We start from the raw sequence: 22,490 nt of genomic DNA on the forward strand, positions 1-22,490 counted from the left end.
GAGCACAAGTGGGGGGAGGGGCAGAGGGAGAGGGAGAAGCAGACTCCCCGCTGAGCACAGAACCCAATGTGGGACTCAATCCCAGGACTCTGAGATCATGACCTGAGCTGAAGGCAGAAGCTTAACCAACTGAGCACTCAGGAGTTCCTAAAATTACTTTTTATTACAAAAGTAATGTAATCACATAACAGAAAATATAGGATGCAGGAAATGGGGGCGCCTGGGTGGCTCAGTCATTAAGCATCTGCCTTCAGCTCAGGTCATGATCCCAGGGTCCTGGAATCGAGCCCCGCATTGGGCTCCCTACTCTGCGGGAAGCTTGCTTCTCCCTCTCCCACTCCCTCTGCTTGTGTTCCCTCTCTCACTGTCTCTCTCTGTCAAATAAATAAATAAAATCTTAAAAAAAAATGCAGGAAATGGAAAAATATTCCTAATTCTGTAACCCGAAAACTGGTATATGTAGTATATACATATATATGTTTATTTATCTGGCTCCATTTATTTGATTCCTTCAGGTCTCATAACCTTTTAATCATTCAAACTATACTGTGGCAGCAGAACCTAATGTAATCCTCCAGTTATCCCCCTCTCCTGGTGTTTACACCTTTGTATAATTCCCTCCCCTTGAATGCGGGTAGGACTACTGACTTTCTTATAACAATAGAATCTAGCAAAAGTGAGAAAGTGCCACTTCCTTGATTCTGTTACATAGAAATGTGTAACGCTGTCACTCTTGTGATTACATTATACTATATAATATGCCAGATCCTAGCAGACTGGAGCTAGAGACTCTTCTTGCAGCCAGTTTGGAGAGGCGCACAGACAAGGAACTATGAGTGTTCTCTGAGAACTATGGGCGGCCTCTAGGACCTGAGAACATACTCCAATCAATAGCCAGTAAAAAAGCCAGGGCCTGGGGATGCCTGGGTGGCTCAGTCAGTTAAGCGGCTGCCTTTGGCCCGGGTCAGGATCCCAGGGTCTGGGGATCGAGTCCCACATCAGGCTTCTTGCTCAGCAGGGAGCCTGCTTCTCCCTCTCTCTCCCTCTGCTTGTGCTCTCTCTGTCAAATGAATAAAATCTTTAAAAAAAAAAAAAAGCCAGGGCCCTTAGTCATACAGAGGCAAAGAAACAAATTCTGTCATCACCCTGAATGAGCTTGGAGGTGGGTTCTTCCCCAGTTGAGCTACGAGAGAATGCAGCTCAGTTGACATCTTGATTGCAGTCTGTGACACTCAGGACATAAATGTAAAATTTTTCTAGTAATTATTTTCTAATGATTAATTTACTGTTTTTGCAAGCAACGAAGTCATATTCATTATGGCAGGGATAATAATATGTGTTTACTAAACCTAATTTCATGCTTTTCCTGGAAATAGAGGAAGGCTATATTCATGTGACTGAGCTGTGGCTAATAGAATGTGGATAGAATTGATGTACACCATCTCTAGACATAACTCCTTAAATATTTCATGCCATCTTTACTCTCTCTCTTTCCTCCTCTGCCAACTAGATACAAAGGATCTCAATCTACTTCAATGGAAGAGTTAACCCTATGGATTGGTGGAGTCATTAGAAGAAAGGAGCTGGGGTCCCTGAATAGCTGTGTGAAGTAGAGCCCCAATAATCCACATGAATGAGCTATGAACTGTGCCTTGTTAAAGACATTAGGACTTGTAATTTTTATCATAGAAGTTAGGCTAAACTACCTAAAAAATTCACTTTGGAGATTTGGGAAATGTATATTACAGATAGATACAGAGATTACATATATTAATATAATATGATAATATTATATGTAAATATTATATACATATATTATATGTAAATATAATATTCTAGTGGATATATATATATATATATATCTATGAACCAGAGTAGGGCAAGAAGATGCTCACAGATACCCTATATACATATGTATATATGTATATAGGGTATCTAGTGGATACCCTAAAATAATTCCTATACTGTTATTTAATATAGAATATCCTAAATATGATGGAGTTGTCCATGTTAGAAATCATTTTATGAGAGAAAAATTATATTCTAAGAAAATTTTGTTTATAATCTTGTCTTTTATTAAGCCATGAGGACAGATTAGCCTTAGTGAAATTTATTGTGTCCATCATTTTTTTAATCATCTTTTCTATTTTTCTTTCTGCTTTGATACCTTTGTAAGAATGTTCTCATGTTGCAGGTTTTCAGTTCTGAGCTTTTTAGAGAAATTTCCTACCTTATGATAGACATTGCACTCCACTTTGAATGTTTCAGGATTCTCTTGTCCCGATCCAGGCTGAGTGTTCTAACTATTTTAGCCATTTTAAGCTATTGTTCTTTCAATTAACGATGAATAATATGCAAAATAAATCTAATGCAAAATCTTGTGGGTAACAATTACTTTTTATATTATAATTGCAATTAATTTTATGTTCATATTTTAACAGATGTTTTTACTACTGTAAACTAATAGAATGCCTAAGTTATTATGAGAGAATTTCAGATATTTTCTGAAGTTCAGAGAGTGAGGTGTTTGGAGGAACTTTTCTCTTAGATTCTGTAGAGATAATTTTCTATGTTATGAGATATTAATCTTGCCTTGGTGTCAATTAACCATCACCTCAGTAACATGTGAAGCAGGATGTTGAATTAGAAATACCAAGTGACACAGCAAGTTATAAGAGATTTCATATATCATATTACAAGTCAGAACATGAAGCACATTTCCAAAAGGAAGGCAAAGGGTTTGCTTCACCTCTCTTGCTCTTTCATCCACATCAAAGGGTATGAATCACAGAACCAATCACAATGGAAATGAAGAGAGGATCTTTGAGGAGGAGTTCTTTGGAGATATCTGTGCTGTGATGACTCTCTCCCTCCACCAAGAAACTGGTAGTGGAAAAAAGGTAGCTTACCTTTTTACATCAGGTCAAGGCAGCAGAGCTTCAGTATTAAAAGGCTTGATGCATATCTACTGCAGGGATGAGGCCACAGTGGACGACTGTCCAACTCATGTGTTAATCCAGAAAGCAGAAATGGACTGACACGTTTTGGTAGTGCTCACTTCCAGAGTAGTGGGGGAAAATGAGTGTTTTCCACTGACTAAATATGAGTTGTATGAAAAAACTGGCTCATAATCATCTTAAATTCTGCCCCAAAAGACCATTTGGAGGAATGATGGGATCTTGGCAGTTAAGACTCTTTGTGATGTTGGTACAGGGCATCCATTAGAAACAAAATTCATCACTTTATGGAAAATACACTAATATGTTTCTAGTGATAGGAACAATGAAGTACTCAAGAAAATGAATCATAACCTAGAACAATCATATCCCCCAACTTATACAGAGTATTTAGGGCTGACAAAGCAACAGTTAAAAGTTTTTTGTTGTTTAATTTACAGAGACATTTTCTGGGCATAAGAAGAAGGATGAAAGAATAGGAATGGATTTCAAGCACTTCTGATTTAGTGGAAGATGAATGTGCTTATACAAAAAGTAAGAGGTAGAAAAGGTACTATTGGTAAAACAAAGATATATGGGATATCTATAAATAATATATACAATTACATTAGCTTGCTATTTTAAATAAAATAAAGACTGGGGGGGGAGAAAAAAATCATCCATGAAACCTACCAGTTTAGAACATTTACCAGACTCAGAGAATATTAAGCCATTTACAAACACTATAAGCGCAGCAAGAACTTTTCTGCTCATGCTTTTTAGCTGTTCTTCTCTTGGTTTGTCTCCAGAAAAGTCAGAAATTAAAGTGAACCAGAGAGAAGAGAAAGGATGGAGGCTTAAACTGAGGAAAAATAAAAGAAGTACTTTGTCTCCCTTCTTTTGTTTCCATTAGCAGAAACCCCTTCCAGGTGAGAGAGGTTTTAACTTTAAAGTGATTTCAAAGTTTGCATTATGACATAGGCCCGGACACTTTTAACAACTGAACCGAGGCCATGTTAGTGAGTAAAAGTCATAGCAAGACTTTTTGTTATTTCAGGTTAAACCAAAAATCATGGATATGACCTATTTTTACCCAAGCCAAGGGAAAAACCTCCCTGATAGGTAGACTCAAAGGGACTATGAGGTTAAAATTAAACTGTTTTTTATTATTCATCGAACAAGTATTATGAGTTTATCATGTGTGTGCATGCAGAGCTGCCTACCTATTACAACTACATACAGTAATTCTATTCTATATTAGTAGATTTTCCCAGAGTATTAATTCACAAACTGTACAATTACATGATGTAAAAGGAAGCTATATGTATGGAATTAACAAATCTCTAATTTAAAATATTTCAAAGTACCATGTTCTTTGTTCTTGTTTGAAAGCTAACTCATTATCCTACCGATAGTTGGAGCTTCATTGTGTTAGATCATGAAGTGTAAGTATTAGTTTAAAACATTTGTGTCAGTCTTTTTCATAAACTCTTATCATCTTGGTGAAAGAGACCAATGAAGGAAAAGTATGTGAAAGGTGTTGGGATGAATTTAACTTTTGTAGAAGGATCTGAATTTGTAATTAAATTGTTAGGAGTAGATTTTGGGAGCTATAAAAGAAGGGGCAAGTTCTGGTCATATATTCAAATTGGATTAGTTATGTTAATACAAATGAAGTTAGAAATTAATGTGAGAGGAAATACATGACAGCCCCATCTACTGCAAAAAGAAAATGAAGAAAGTGTTTGTCAGTAACAATTGTGTTATTATAGAAAGTCTTTTAGTTCAAAGACTGATTTTGAAACATTTTCTTCCAACATGACAATGCTTTGTTCTACTTCATAATTTCACTAAAATTATATAGCTGTCACAAAGTCATGGTCTGTGAACTGTAGTAATATGTGCTGAGAGAACATTGTCCTCTTCTTACCATTAGCAAACATTATGGCTGATTTTTTTCACAAGTAACATTTGTTTATTTAGGACTTTAAAAATTCATAGGGCTATCTGAGAAGACTTACATGGTACTAATAATTCCAGTGCCTGAGGATTTGATCATTTTATGATCCATTTTAAAGCATTAACTACTACATATACATGCAACATAGATATGTATTTACATATTTACACCTGTGCATATATATACACACATACACTTATATATCTGTATGCATATGTATATGTTTACCAAATGTTTAGCTTTGGCTAAAAACTCTTTAAGTTCTAGATATTATGTGTGTCTATTCTAACTACTTACTACATATTTGGGCCTGGAATTTCTAGTTAATCCTCAAACTCAGCTTGTTCAAAACTGAACACCTTATCATTTCTAGCTAATCTTTTCCCCCATAGTGTCCCAATCTAACAAGTCACAAACTTCCTACAAACCTTCCATTACTTCAGAGGCCACCATCCTGTTCCTCATCAGTATCCGATCAGATTTACATCCACATGATCTCTTCTTCATTGCAATATATCATTATTCTTATAGATTCTGAAATAGTCTCTGAATAGTACTTTCTGCTGCCATTCTTTCCAGGCCACCTGAGTCAGAGCAGGCCACTGAAAGTTGGCTAATATTTAAAACTGGTGAGAATAAGAACTTGGATAGGCTTCAGTTATACTGACCAATAAAAGCCAAAATACAACCAAATGGATACAACTCCCAGTGTCTAATTTGTTCCCTATTAAAGCAGAAACAAATTTCAGAGGCCAAGGCATGAAAAGAAGTAAATCAGGATGAAAGATAAGATTAGTAGTTGGGATGTATAATAAAAGCATAAAATAACACACATAACTGAATATAATTACAGTAAGTCTGAAGTGTGACTCAAGAGTTCTACTTAATTACATGAGGAACTATAACAAAGAAGGTGACCGCATGTTCTGTACCCCTACAAAGTATTAGGTCTAAGGAAATGCATGAAAAGGGCAAGAGGTACAAGAAAAAAATATGCTGATAATGATTTTATAAGATATAACAAATAATTTTCAAAATTGTTGAGTATACATACATTTTAATATAATCTTTTATCCTTTTGTTTCTAAACACTAGTTTCAAATCGTTATAATAAAAGCTATAAATTGTGACTCTAAAACATGTATTATTCTATTTAATTCTAAGCAATTCTAGAATAAATATATTATTTACATGTTAGAATTTATACAACTGAGGCCCAAGATCACACAAACTATAAGTGATGGATAAGTTCAGGTTTTGAATCATAGTTTTGTATATGAATTTCATCAAGTCACTTAAGTACTAAAATAGATTAGTACTTCTCAGCTAGAGCAACTTTGCTCTTCAGATAACATTTGGCAATATCTGGAGATACTTCTGGTTGTCACAACTGGGAAAAGGGGAGTTTGCTACTGACATCTAGTGGGTAGAGGCCAGAGATATTACTAAATACGCTACAACGCACAGGACAGCCCTCCACAATTATCTGACCCATATTCATTAGTGCTGAGATTGAGAAGCCAGGGAACAGCTGTATGTTGTCCTGTTACTACAATAAGAAATACAAGGTAATAGAGAATAGTATAAGCCTTATAACTTTGGAGGGGTATAGAAGAAATAGGGAAAGAAAATATGTTGCCAACTTTGTAATAAGATGAAAATGAAGTTCAATAAAGTTTACTTATGCTTTATCTATGATAAAGGTTTTGTTATATAAATGAATAGATCAAACAGAATCACATGAAAAATTTCTGCCTTCACAAGATAACAAATGTGATTTCAATCATTTTAGAAACAGCATGTACAGGGGCGCCTGGGTGGCTCAGTCGTTAAGCGTCTGCCTTCACCTCAGGTCATGATCCCAGACTTCTGGGATCGAGCCCGGCATCAGGCTCCCTCCTTGGCGGGAAGCCTGCTTCTCCCTCTCCGGCTCCCCCTGCTTGTGTTCGCTCTCTCACTGTGTCTCTCTCTGTTAAATAAATAAATAAAATCTTAAAAATAAATTAAAAAAGAAAGAGCATTTACAAAAACAATGTGATTTGAGCTGGTATTTTGCTTTGGGAAGTGTAGTAAGTACCACATAGATGTTTATCAATTGTAAGACACATCACCCATTTCCTGGAAGTATAGTGAAAAAAATCAAAGCAATCATTAAATATAAACATTTAAAAAGACAACTATAGCAGAGTATTTGTTTCCATACAATCACAGACCATTTTCATTTTTTTTTTTAAAGATTTTATTTATTTATTCATGAGAGACAGACAGACAGAGAGAGAGAGAGAGAGGGAGAAGCAGGCTCCCAAGGAGCAGGGAGCCCGATGCGGGACTCAATCCCAGGACCCTGGGATCATGACCTGAGCCGAAGGCAGTCGCTTAACCATCTGAGCCACCCAGGCGCCCCCATTTTCATTTTTGATATCATGAAATTTAAATCTCTTCCTTATTCAGTCTAAACCATCTTTTGAGTCACAGCTACAAGTGTGCACAACATCAGGTGATGGCTGCTCATTTGTTCATGATCTTGAAATTAGTTTCATCTTAAAAAACTGACTATCATCTTACAGCATATCAAAAAATTCTAGGGGCATCTGGCTGGCCCATGTGACTCTTGACCTCTGGGTTGTGAGTTTGAGCCCCACGTTGGGTGTAGAGATGACTTAAATACATAAGAACTTAAAAAAAAAAATTCCAGAATGTTATATGTGTTTCTCTTTCATGAACCCTTTCCCCTTTTTATTTTTTTTCAATGGTGGAAATTCACCAGTTTCTTTTTAAAAATCATCTGGAAGCTTCTGATAGGCAATTCTTCAATGCTTGGGTGATAGCTATTTGTGACACATCGATGAATCTTCTTTTCGACCTTTGTGAATTCTCTGGTGGTGTCAAGGGGCTTGGCTATTTCTACTCCCTAAACCAATTTGCTGGGCTTATGACAGAGAATTATTGGTATACACAATAATTTTTGTTTTAAGAATGCACCACAGTATAATCTTTGGAATAAATTTGCAGGGCCAATCAGGAATTCAAATATAACATAAATTAAGTTTTGCCACCTTTGCAAATAATTAAACTAAGGACACTTGGATGGATATAGGTCTTTAGTATTGTCCTCTTCTAATTCATTTATAGACACACACACACACACACACACAGAATAACTATCACTATTTACTTCTTAGCCTATAGATAAGCAGGTGTCATACTCTGTATTTTCAAAAATATTTAAAAATTAAAAATAGTGGATCTAGAAATTGTACAAATAGGTTTCTTTATCTTTTGATTAAATTAAAATAATTTTAAAAACAAAATTTTGTTGACTGGAGTAATTACTTATATATTCTTCAGAATAAACTGCAACCTTAAATCAAAGAAATAATTTATATTCAACATTGAAATTATTCCAAAATAATGTGTATTTCCTCTGTAAGAGAAGCACACATCTGTTAAAAAATAAAATAAACCATCAAAAGTTATGCAACCTTGCTTCAAATTATGTAAATAATATAAATAATGAATTGATAACTACATTTAGATAATAATTAAAACTTATTAAATTCTTCTGGCTCAGGTTTTTTTGGGAAAATTAAAATTAGTCTTAGAGCCATGTCAACAAACTGACACAAGATTTGCACATTTCCAAAATGTTCTCTCTGCTGTTTTTCATAATATTGTTAGAAGTAATCTGATAAGATTTTTTTCCAAATTTTTTCTTTCTTTTTTTTTTTTAAGATTTTATTTATCTGACAGATAGAGAGACAGCGAGAGAGGGAACACAAGCAGGGGGAGTGGGAGAGGGAGAAGCAGGCTTCCCGCGGAGCAGGGAGCCGGATGCGGGGCTCGATCCCAGGACCCTGGGATCATGACCTGAGCCGAAGGCAGACGCTTAATGACTGAGTCACCCAGGCATCCCCCCAATTTTTTCTTATGAGCTTTTTTTTAATGCTGAACTGCAAGATTGCTTTTCTTGGTTGCCGTTAGTAACAGTGACAGTTACTATAGCATCAACCTGATAATTATGTATTTTTAAGAGATACTGGCAAATGCAGGAGTGACTAATTATTTAAAATTATTTAAATTATACCTTTATAAGGTTATTAACGGTTATGCTTTTGATATATGTGTTTTTGACATATTTAGCATATGAAAGACATGTAAAACTATTAAGTGAATCATAAAATCTATACATATGTGCTTGGAAGATGAATGTATACATACCTAGGAATATATAAATAATTGGATGATTTTATTTTTTTATTTTTTTATTTTTTTATTTTTAAAGATTTTATTTATTTATTTGAGAGAGAGAGAATGAGAGATAGAGAGCACGAGAGGGAAGAGGGTCAGAGGGAGAAGCAGACTCCCCGCTGAGCAGGGAACCCGATGTGGGACTCGATCCCGGGACTCCAGGATCATGACCTGAGCCGAAGGCAGTCGCTCAACCAACTGAGCCACCCAGGCGCCCTAATTGGATGATTTTAGTGTTATATGATCCTAAGAACATACTGTCAGTAACAGTTGACCTTGTAAAAACATAGTCTTTCATTCTAGGCCAAATTAATTTAGAAAAATAGATTAATATAAATATCTCAAAAGAAAAAGCTTCTTCCTTATCTGTCTTAAAAACACAACTTAAACTTTATCTTCTTTTTTAACTTAAACTTTATCTTAAGTCAAATTGTTACCACAAAGCTTCTATAATCACAATTTATCATCTTGCCTTATTTTACTACTTTTTCATAGTTCCTTATAGGCAGGACATACAGAAATGAGAATTATTTGAGGACAGAAAACGTAACAGAGTTAGGAAACACCTTCTGCATTGTTAAGAAGCACTTCAGGACATGAGAAATTTGATGACTAACAATCTAAATTATCTTTAGCCCATCCATGTATTTCCAATAAACTAAGCACTCTCTATATCAGACCCACCCAAAAAGTGTGGGCTGGAGGAAGATGATCTATTTACTTGTGTGGTATACAAGATGACTATGCCAATGAGCTACCTCTATCTTCTTTCAGCATTAATTATAGGGAAGAAGACTAAATTATCTGAAAATTCTTTCTTTCTTGTTAGATGAGGCTGATGGTAAGTTGTGTGGTGATGGCTGTTCCTGGATTATGAGAAGTTTGAACTGGCCCCAGAGTAGATTCAGGTATTTTTTTCTGAATATCAGTATTCTAATTCATAAAATAAGAATAATAATTCCTTAATATATTTGTTGTCAAGATTAGTGAGATATGCATAAAATCTTTCTCAATAAATAGTGGATATTACTATTATTATCCCTGAGGCTATACTTAGCCCAAAGAGAATTTTCAATGAATGGTAGTGATGTTATCATTGTTGTTAGGAAAGAAATAACTATGGCAATAACAATGTTGCAGATGTAAATTGTGTATTTGAGTTTGAATGAAGAATGATGCCGAAGTCAAACTGAATGATGGCAAAACTTTTCCACAGTGGTGTACTTGCTCTGATGACAAAAACAAGCATAATATAAAAAGAAAGAAAAAAATTACATATTTTAGAAAACAATCCAGACTTATCATGGGGACACAATACAAGATCAATAAAGCAGCAATATAATAAATAAAATTTTAAGCCTCTCATTTTAAATAACTCTGGATTGTTTTCTCCAGCAACACAGGGAAGGAGGGATGATAGAACTATAGTTTCATAATGCTCACTTAGTAATTGTGTTATATATAACAGCTACTGATCAAATTGTATATGGTTCACATTCATACGTGGACCAGACCTTTTTTAAAATTATGTTATTATGAAGACCACTGAATTAGAAGGACTCCTCATTTATATGCACAGATACTTAGTATGGACAATACACTAACTATAGCTGCCATTCATATAGTACTCATTATGAACTAGGAACTGAGTTAGAGCTTTACATAGATTATTTAGTTTATTTCTCATAAAGTCTACATTTTACAAAGGGGAAAAGTGAGGTTGCCAAATAGTAAGTAATTTGTTTAATGTCATAGAACTATTAAGTAGAGGAGGCAAGATTTGAATTTAGATTTATATCTTTCTAAAGTCTGAGCTCGTAAGTACCAGCATTTGTAGTGTTTACCCAAGAGATGAGGTTTGAACATAATGCCTATTCTGTTCTCTATCCTTGTGCCTCCTGAATTTTGTTATTGTACAAATTCACCTAAAAAGCTTTAAGTAAAGATAATGCATGTATGTCCAGAGAAAGTTGAACAGGTAAAGAATCTCTTGCAACAATGTGTACTTGGGCAATTGTGAACTCCAACTGTGCCTTTTCAACAGTATCCTGATGCCATTTATCACCTGCTCTTTCTTGGAACATGTTGCCCTCTTTTTTTATTACACTTTTCATTTAAAAAATTTCTTTCAATTAGTGTTATGTTCTCTCTTTCACTGGGGCCAATTTATTCCAATTACAGAGATATATTCCTCTCTTTCAGGCCTTTTCATAGGCCTGATAATTTTTCTCAAACATATTAACGATGGCTCAATGTCTCTGAGATGGACCATATCAAAACTTTTATAGTTCACTGTACAGTTCTTTAAGGAGATAAAAACTGAACTTACTGGCATTTCTTTGTGCTAAGATGGGACTCAGAATTAGTCTGTTCGTGTAACGGAAGGACTAACATAACATAATAAAATTAAATTAAATTAAAAAAAAAGAAAGCATTGGCAAAAACTGTCAAAGTCAACTGTTTTAGAGTTCTGGAAGCTAACCAAAAGCTTGCAACAATCTAAGGACACTTATTCAAGATAAATGGCTAAATCTAGGTAAGTACAACAAATCATGCGCCGTTTGTAACTTGCCCTATTCCCATTCTCCTTTCCCTAATTCTCTAGTAGCCTTGGAAACCACAGCTGTACAATCACAGTGAACACATGCAACCTAGCAGCAGAGAGCAAAGAATAGGATTGGAGTTTCTCCAAAGCCCCATTTCTAGAGAATTGTCACTACTGACCCATCTGCAGTTCCCTAGAAAATTGCATTCATAGGACATGTCTCCATCTGACTTAATTCACCCTTCACCCAGGATGAAAACCTTTCCCTTTGGGCATTTAGGAAAAACAATTAGCGACAATTCTTTAACATTGTAGCTGTCTTTGGCAGCAATAAAAGTTGGGGCAAACAAGTTGACAGTAAACTTAAAAGGAAAAGCAGATAGATGAGATATCCATAGTAGATTTTGAAAAGTGAAAAATATATTTCTGGGAATCTAGATTTTTAAGGCAAAAATTATTACTAACAATTACTAACCAAAGATCCCCAAAATATATGAAACTGAAACTTATAGAATTAAAGGGATAACAGAAAATTTAAAAATAATAACTTGAATTTTCCATACCCCACTTTCAGTAGTGAAAAGAATAATCAGAAAGAAGATTCACAAAGAAAAGTAGAACTTGAACAACATCATAAATGACTACACTTAATAGACATCTGTAGAGCATTCCATCCAACAAAATACACAAATTCTTTACAATTGCACAAGGACCATTCTCCGGATTATGCAAAACAAGTCTCAATCTATTTAAAAGGGTAGAACTTATACAAAGTAGGTTATATAGCCATAATAGAATGGTGTTAGAAATCAGTAAAGAAGGAAATTTGGTACAGTCACAAATATGTGGAAATTAGACCAACCTACTCCTAAAACAACCAATGGATCAAAGAAGAAATCACAAGGGAAACTAGAAGATATGTTGAGATGACTGAAAATGAACTTAAAACATATACAAAAATACATGGAGTGCAGGTATAGTGGTGCATCAAGAAAAAATTGTAGCTAAAAATCCTATATTCAAAAAAAAGAAAATTAGTATCCTTCTTAAGAGTAAGATCAGGGAGGCAGAATAAACAAACCGAAGAGTGAAAAATTAGGAAATGAGTGAGGTCATAGATTGTGGGATGTTGTAAGGAATTTAAAGCTTATTCTAATTGTGATAGGAACCACTGACGTGTATAAAGCAGGTTGTGGATGGAGGAAGATATGGCAAATGATATGTCTTGTTTTGTGGGATATGACCGATTTACATGATTTAAAAATTACTTTAGTGACCGAGTAGACATAGTGTGAGAGTGGAAATAAAGACCAGTTGTGATGCTACTGTAGTAGCCAAGGTGAAAGATGATAGTGTTTGGACTAGGTAAGGGCAGAAATGAGAAGTGGTCAGAATTGCCTACTTGCTGATGTGTTAGATGAGGGATGTTAAGAAAGGGATAATGATTTCTAGGTTTAGGATTTGAGCACACTGCCAAATTGGGTGGAAAAAAAGGAGGGTAGAATTTCAGAGAGAACATTAAGATGTCTAGAATTATTCCAGTGGAGTTATCAATTAGGAGGTTATTTTAGTAGTCTGGGCTACACATGATGATGGCTAAGTCCAGAACTTAGATGGGTGTCAAAATTCTGGAAGTCACATAATCAGAGAAAGAAAGAAAAAAAATTTTAATGCTGACTAAATTCCTGGCTAAGGAAAATCCATTTTTATAACTTATATTCAGAAAAAGGAAGCGGACTGGGTAATTGTCTCCCTAGATAGTTAAATCCTTGGGAGAAAAGAACTGTGAGTTGTTTATTTCTGTGACTTTTGTGTTCAATATAGAACGTATGAAAGAGTAATTTTCAAAAAGTCATTGTTGAATAATTTAAATGAACACAAGGGTATAAATTCATATTTATTATGATGCCAAAGGAGAAGATTTCTTTGCATATTTTTATATTTATATGCATATTTATATATTTTTTATATTTTTCATGTGCAATTCAATGCAGTAAAAATCCTTTCTAATAAACTTTTACTGTTTTCCTGCATTGAAATTTGCTTTAATTTGGATTTATAAATATAGGAAACTTGCAGTCTGCAAGAACACGAGAATATTTATATTCAGAGGCCAGACATCACAGCTGACAGTCATACATTTTGCTTCCTCCTTTTAGTGTCTACTAAGAGTGGTTGACCCTAATAAACTCTGGAGTGTTAATAATCATGTGACCATTTCCCTTCCACGCTGTTTAGGAGATACAGTAGACGGAAAACTCACAGGATTCATAGTTATAGACATAATAGTCAAATAGTATTTCCTGCTGTAATCCACTTTTAATGAATTCTAATAATAAAAATAATGTTAAAGCATATAAAGTTAAAGCATATAAAGTTAAAAATGTTAAAGCACAAATCTATTTGCAGGAGAGAAAAACTTAAAAAAAATAGAATATGTATTAAGAACAAGGAAGTTCACTTGAGGTTGTAGCTTCTTCCTCTGGAAACACAACAATGTGCTTGAAAGATTCTTTTCAACTTGTTATTCAGTACATTGTTTTGATTTGTAAATAAAAGCTGAGGAGGAAACCTCAAGTCAAATCTGATTTTCCCAGAATAATCAGATATCATTCATTGTCTGAAAAATAATACCCACGTAAAACAACTACAAAGCTGAGGCTGAAGTGACTATTATTTTTGTTACTTTTTTAAGTGAATGCCTAGACAAATGTAGTAGGTTATCAAAACAGGACCTGGGAGTCTGTTAAAACCCCTGGGAAAGGAAAAACTTGGAACAAATTGGTATTTTTTATCTCAAGATTTCTGTAATAGAGACGAACATTCTGATTTTTTTTTTTTTAAGGTACATAACACCAAGCAGAATATTGCCACTCTGAACTCATGCAGTCAAATTTTAACTGGATTCTTCGTGTTCCTCAGCTGGGGTAACAGCTCACATTCACTATTTACTATGAGCCAGGCAGATCTACGTGTTGTTGCATTTCTTCCACAGATCCTTGATTGATGAATCTTATCATCCTTATTTCACAGATGTAGGAAATGTGGCCAGAGAGGTTAAATATCATGAACATGCTCACACAGTGAGGTCAGGCCAGAATTCCTATGCAGGTTTGTCGGCCTGACTGAAAAAAAAAATTGCTCTTTTTATTGCCTGACACTATCTTAAAATATTTTTAACCTTGGTCGAGGGCTTATCATGTAATTCTCAGCAGCAATAAGAACTGAATTTTATTCCAGAATTCATTACTCTTCTCAGATCCTCAACACCTACCCCTTCACCACACTCTGGGCAGAGGAGCAAGGATCAATCTCACTCTAGGCTCAGACCAAAATCAAATCCTTCTCTCAACTTCCTTCCTACATCACCTCAAATGACCTGGCATCTTCAAGCATTCCCTCCTTCTTAGTTTTCTTTTACCCAACTAATCAGCCACTCACCTGTGAGGGCTGTCCCTGACGTCAGCGATGACTTCTCTGTCCCTAAGACCAATGTCCTATATCATTCACCATGCTCTGCCTTTCATTTTAATTCTTCCAGAAGAAGATCCTGAAGCAGATTTGAATTTTAGGACACAAGAGGTTTGTTTCGTAAATAATTCCAGGAAACCCTATGAGGGCAGTGATGAAAGAGAAGACAGGCAATAAAGCTTTGTTGTCAGGCAAGTTTCTCCTGAGAATAACTTCAAGTTAACCATGCTGGGAAAGTGCCATCACCACGTGTGGAAGATGTGCCTCAGTTATCTTGCTCAAGGAGCAAGGGAGTGGAATACTTGCACACTCATTCACATTCATTAGTTGAGGGCTGCTGGGGTTGACAGGAAATTGTCCAATAGGATTATAATGCCTGTGGCATGAAACGCAGGTTTAAGTTCTCAGGCAAAGTAATACAGGTGCTGGGAGCTGGAATTTGGGCAGCCATGCATGACTCTGGTTAGCGTGAGGGGATGTGGGTACACACTCACGTTACCATATGCTATTTACAAATATATACCATGTTTGCAACGGATGATTTTCTTTTCATAAAAACTTTCTGTGTCCCTTTCTACTTCTCTACTCACGCCTTTATTTTTGTATCTATATTCTTTTTTTATTCCTACCACTTAAATATAAACGTTTCCTAAGAATCTGTTCATGATTCTCATTTCAACTCCTACCCTTAGCAATCTCATGGTTCTATTATTCAGTGCAGATGATTCTCACATTTATAACTCAAGTCCAACTCTTTTTCCCTGAACCAGTGTTCAATATTATACTTTAAACCATCATCTAGGGCCTTCCTTCTTCATTTAGCCCCTTAGGATGTCCAAAACTGACTTTACAATCTTCCTTAGAAATATTTCATATTTGAAAAACTACTCATATCTTTTTCAAGTCAATTTGTCAGAAAATTCTTAATCATCTTTAACACATTTATTTTCTTTCCTCAATATTCAGTTACTCTGTCCTGTCAATTCTCTCTCCATAATATCTCTTCCCCTTTTCTTCCTCTTCAACTTCCTGCTACTCCATTCAGATACAAGGATTTCATTATTCTTGACTTGGTCTATTCAATAGCCTCCACATTTTTCTTTAAAAAACAAAAACAAAACAAAACCCAAAAAACTCCCAGGTCAGCTACCGCTAAATTGATTTTATTTTTTTAAGATTTATTTTATTTATTTTAGAGAGAGAGAGAGCACACAAGTGAGGGAAGGAGCAGAGAGAGAGAATCTCAAGCAGACTTCCCACTGGGCATGGAGCCCCATCCAGGGCTTGATACCACATGTTCCTGAGATCATGGCCTGAGCTGAAATCAAGAGTGAGATGCTTTACCAACTGAGGCACCCAGGCACCCCTGATTTTCTTAAAGTACAGTTCTGATCATGTCATTTTCCACTCAAAAGTCCAAGAGACTCTCTATTGCTTGTAGACTCTTGCTGTAACAGAAACAGCATGAGCTTTAAGTCAAGCAAAACTAGTCTAAATCTCTGCCCCACTACTTACCAACAGTGTATCTTTGATCAAACTATTACATATTGTGGGCTTCAGTTTCCTCATGTATAAGCCAAGCATACTGATACTGTAAATAATGATGGCATATTAAATAAGGTAATTTATGACACAACCTGTAAACCACCCAACACTATGTCAGGCATACTTCAGGCACTCGGTAAACTTTAATTAGCTTACTGACAATCTAACAATTCAGTTACATTGTTTTCTCTCTTTTTTCAAGATTCATTATCCTGACATTAAAAGCCCTTTTGAATTTATAGATAGAATATAAATATTACTGAACGAGTTAAAAACAGATTCAAAAATGGATGAGTGTTTATTTTTCTAATTATGGGAAAGAGCTTAGTAGACATAAAAACAAATGGAGGAACAAGAGCAACAAAGGAATGGTTTGGAGTACATGCAATTTTTATGAAAGCTCTGTATAAAAAATGCCAAAAATGAAGTGAAAGATTTTAAAAACATAGCAATAATATATGTACTACATGTAGGAGGCAAAAGTTAATGACCTTTCTGAACAAAAGGTTAGTATAAATTAATAAGAAGATACAAATACCACAATAGTAAAATTCACAAAAAAACATGAATTGGTAATTCACAATGTAAGATATGATTGACAGATACTAAGAACGTGTAGCTTCAGTAATAACTGAAGTGATGAAAATTAAAATGCTGTGTTAGCAAGACACTAATTATTTAGTTATTCTATTCCTCCACGATCTTTCTCACTGTAACCTCCACCCATGTCCCTAATACAACTTCTGAGTTGCAAAGACAAATCCTTATCTCAAGTATCTCCTCTCTATTAACTGAAGACATTTATTATTTTGTTCCTATAGACTTACTACCTAAGAATGGTCACTTTCTTCAGTGACCACTTGCATTACTTCATTTGAAGTTCATTTAGCATTTCAGCATTCAGAAATGCTACAAACTTCCAGAAACTGTCTGACTATGACACCCAGGTTTAAAAATCAATACCTTTAGTATAATGTGAGCAGAGTAGGGCAGACATATATTTAAATCTGTGGTTCTCTATTGGGGACACTTTTGTCCCCCAGGCAACATTTGGCTACATCAGGAGATATTTTTGATTGTCACTACTAAGGGGATTTGCTACTAGCACCTAGGGATAGAGACCAGGGATGCTGGTAAACACCTTGCCATGTATAGGCAAGCCTCCTCCCTCCACCAACGAAGAATTGTCTAGTCCAAATAGCAATAGTGCCGCTGTTGAGAACCCTGATTTAAATGACAATTTAAGTGATTTTATTTCCACAGGAAAGAAACACATTTTTGTTTTTTTAATTCTTAGTAAATTTTTCTCAGGGAGAAGGTCTGTGTAGTTATGAATATCATCAGGCCTTGAGAAAGATTATTATCTGACTAGCTAAACAGCCATTAAGAAATTTCCCACTGAAAGTTCTGGCTTCTGCTGTGATTTCCTGGTGTAAATGTTACTTTCTTCATGAATACATTTGCATCCAGTTAGAGAAATATTTCATTTGCCTCATGATCTTGCCTATGGCATTATTTTATATTTGTATTTCCAGAATGATATGCAGACTTTAAAAGGAAATTTGGTTTCACATCTAAGGGATCAACAAAGCAACAGTTTGTACTGAAAAAGATGTGAATGGCAGAGTTCTTGCCAAACATTCTTATAAAATTATTCTACCTGAAAGTTACCATAATTATTTAACTGTGAGGAAAAATTTAATGTAAGGTGAGTAAAAATACACACATATACACCTTTGAGTACAATCTACACAAAGAATCAGAGTCACAGTATTAATTTAAAATATCATAAATACCATTTCCTGGGCTTTGGGCAAGAACTCATAAGAATATGGAAAAATACATGTATGCATTGTTTAAAAAACAAAAAACAAAAACCTGAGACCAAAATAAAACCTTACTTTAAACCAATGGTCTTCTTGCCAAATTTGCAATGTAAAAAATCCCCTGTTGTCTTGATTCTAAAGGAACGAACACACTCACAGGAACAGTGCCTGTGGGCAGCAGGAAAACAGGGGGTCAGGGAAGCAAAACCAGAAGTGGAGTAGTGGTGCCCTTGCTTCTTTTCCCTGGTAATAGTGAATGGTTTAACAGCACTAGCTAACCATATGGCAAAGTGATAATCAAATGGAAAGATACCAACCAGCAACAATGAATTCCAAGAAACTCGTGATAAAATATGTACTACCTGAGGGTGTCTGGGAGCTCAGTCAGTTAAGCATCCGACTCTTGATCTCAACTCAGGTCTTGATCTCAGGGTCGTGAGTTCAAGCCCCGTGTTGGGCTCAATGCTAGGCATGGGGCCTACACAAAAAATAAAATAAATAAAATAAAATAGAAGTGAACTAACTGCGTTCTATCAGGAAGAGAAGGAAGATTTGATGGTGGATCAGCTGGAGTTCCAATAGTGATGGTGTCAATTATTAGCTACATTAGGACTTACCTTCAAGTCCAGCAGAGAAGCAAAGTAACCTGAAAGATACTTGGGAAAACAGGTTGTTAGAGGAAAAAGAGAAGTTTGACTACTTTGATTCTCCCCTCAAATGTTCTAGGCAGTGGTGAAATGTAAAACTCTATTTCATCCAGGGGCACCTGGGTGGCTCAGATGGTTAAGTGTCTGCCTTCAGCTCAGGTCATGATCTCAGGGTCCTGGGATCGAGTTCCACATCGGGCTCCCTGCTCCTTGGGAGCCTGCTTCTCCTTCTGCCTCTCTCTCTCTCTGTCTCTCATGAATAAATAAATAAAATCTTTAAAAAAAAACTCTATTTCATCCAAAAAGCATAGTTAGAAAAGGATAAATAGCCAAATTATATGCACAGTGACAGATTCTTCTGAATGTGTACAATATTAAGCATGTGGTCTGAGATATCAAAAAATCTTCAGAAGTTGAGAAGAGTAAATGCTAGTAACTGGATAGAAAGTAAATCAAATAATCACTGACTCTCTAAATAAAATTTCAAAACCATCTTCTCTGAAATGTTGAGCTATTAAACTGATATGATTTGACTGACAAGCATCCAGTGTAGTTCTATGTGGACACCATTGGAGTCACAATTGAGAGAAATTTAGTAAGTATATTTTTTCTTTTTTAAAGATTTTATTTATTTATTTGAGAGAAAGAGAGAGAGCTAGAGAGAGAGCATGAGCAGGAGGAAGGCCTAAACTATATTGGCAGCTATTGTACTCTTCAATGCCAGGCATCCATAGGGTCCCAGTGTCTCTGATAGAGGGCGTGAGGAGGGGCAGAGGGAGAGGGAGAGAAAGTCTTAAGCAGACCCCATCCTGAACGCAGAGCCCAACGTGGGGCTCAATCTCATGACCCCAAGATCACGACCTGAACGAAAACCAAGAGTCAGACACTTAACCAACTGTGCCATCCAGGCACCCCTAGAATTTTATTCTTACTGAGTGGAAACACCAATGGAAGAATTTCGACAGAGGATCTAACTATGTTTTAAAAGGATAACTCTAATTTCTCTGTGGAAAACAGACTAGAGTGGCAAAAATATGGATACAATCAGGAAACTTGCAAAATCCAGGGGGGATCAGGGTGGAAGTGGGAAAGCCATAACAAGCAGTGAATTTGTGCCTATATTTTGAGACAAATGAGATCTTCTGTGGGATATGTGATAAAGAGATCAGATAAAGAATGATGTAGTTTCCATATACTGAAATGGACCACTACGGGGAGAATAGGTTGACATTGGGCATTTTGGGAGCTGGGGTGGAGGGGGCATGTTGTCTGTGAGGGAGGGGGAGTGGGAACAGGATTCAGGATGGAAAATACAGGAACTCAGTTTTGAACCTGTTACATTTGACATGCTTATTAGACACTCAAATGCAGATGTAGAATAAGCAGTTAGATGCATATGTTTGCAACTTAGGGAAGAGGTAGGGGCAATTGCACTACTAGGTATTTATCCAAAGGATACAAACATAGTGATTTGAAGAGGCACCTGCACTCCAATGTTTATTGCAGCATTGTTCACAATAGCCAAACTATGGAAAGAGCCCAGATGTCCATCGACTGATGAATGGACAAAGATGTGATATACATACATATATGTGTGTGTGTGTGTGTGTGTGTGTGTGTGTATATATATATATATATATACACACACGCATATATACACATACATATACACACAATGGAATACTATTCAGCCATCAAAAAGAAGGAAGTCGTAACATTTGCAACGGCATGGATAGAACTAAGGGTATTATGCTAAGTGAAATAAGTCAGTCAGAGAAAGACAAATATTACATGATTTCACTCATATGTGGAATTTAAGAAACAAAACAGATGAACATAGGGGAAGGGAGGGAAAAATAAAATAAGATGAAATCAGTGAGGGAGACAAACCATTAGAGACTCTTAATTACAGGAAGCAAACTGAGAGTTGCTGGAGTGGAAGCAGGTGAGGGAATGGGGTAACTGGGTGATGGACATTAAGGCAGGCACTTGATGGAATGAGCACTGGGTGTTTTATGTAACTGATGAACCACTAAACTCTACCTCTGAAACTAATAATACACTATATGGTAAATAATTGATTTTAAATTTTAAAAAAGGAAAAAAGAATGGGAGTAATGTATTTATTTTTTGAAATAAAACATATTTGTAAGTTGATGGAAGACACCAAGTAGAGAAAGAAAAACTGATATGCAAGGGACTGGTTTTAGTGATTCACCATGGCACTTAAGCCTAGTAAAAGGAAATGAGGACGTGAGAATAGATGGGACTCCTTCTACACCTATCAGTACAGAATATCAATTAAGGGCAAGACTACGGGAGCCAGATCACCGGGTTTGGAATTCCAGTTCTGCCACTTTCTAGCAATGTGACTTAGACAATGTATTCTTTTCTCTATGTCTCATTTTCCTCACTTCTCAAATGATGATAATAATTAAACAATAGCCAAACTGTGGAAAGAGCCAAGATGCCCATCGACAGATGAATGGATAAAGAAGATGTGGTATATATACACAATGGAATATTATGCAGCCATCAAAAGGAATGAGATCTTGCCATTTGCAACGACGTGGATGGAACTGGAGGGTGTTATGCTGAGTGAAATAAGTCAATCAGAGAAAGACATGTATCACATGACCTCACTGATATGAGGAATTCTTAATCTCAGGAAACAAACTGAGTGTTACTGGAGTGGTTGGGGGTGGGAGGGATGGGGTGGCTGGGTGATAGACATTGGGGAGGGTATGTGCTACGGTGAGCGCTGTGAATTGTGCAAGACTGTTGAATCACAGATCTGTACTTCTGAAACAAATAACGCAACATATTTTAAGAAAAAAGAAAAAGAAGAAGATAACAGGAGAGGAAGAAAAGGGGAGTATGTCAGAGGGGGAGACGAACCATGAGAGATGATGGACTCTGAAAAACAAACTGAGGGTTCTAGAGGGGAGGGGGTAGGAGGATGGGTTAGCCTGGTGATGGGTATTGAGGAGGGCACGTTCTGCATGGAGCACTGGGTGTTATGAACAAACAATGAATCATGGAACACTGCACCAAAAACTAATGATGTAATATATGGTGATTAACATAACAATAAAAAATTAAAAAAAAACCATCTTCAGAAAACTAGTATGAGAACCAAACGAGCTATGTTTGTAAAAGTCTTCGAACAGCAAGTGTTTTTCATGATTTTTAACTACCTACATACATATACATATATTACATACATAAATAAACACAAACATAAATAAATTCCTACTGAGATTCCACTTATCTGAACTCCTTTTGTTCCTTTAGTTGAAATCATACCACTGA

This window comes from Callorhinus ursinus, unplaced genomic scaffold, assembly GCF_003265705.2.
Source record: "Callorhinus ursinus isolate GAN/ISIS: 27379988/994484 unplaced genomic scaffold, GSC_fseal_2.0 scaffold14, whole genome shotgun sequence".
Taxonomy (NCBI): Eukaryota; Metazoa; Chordata; class Mammalia; order Carnivora; family Otariidae; genus Callorhinus; species Callorhinus ursinus.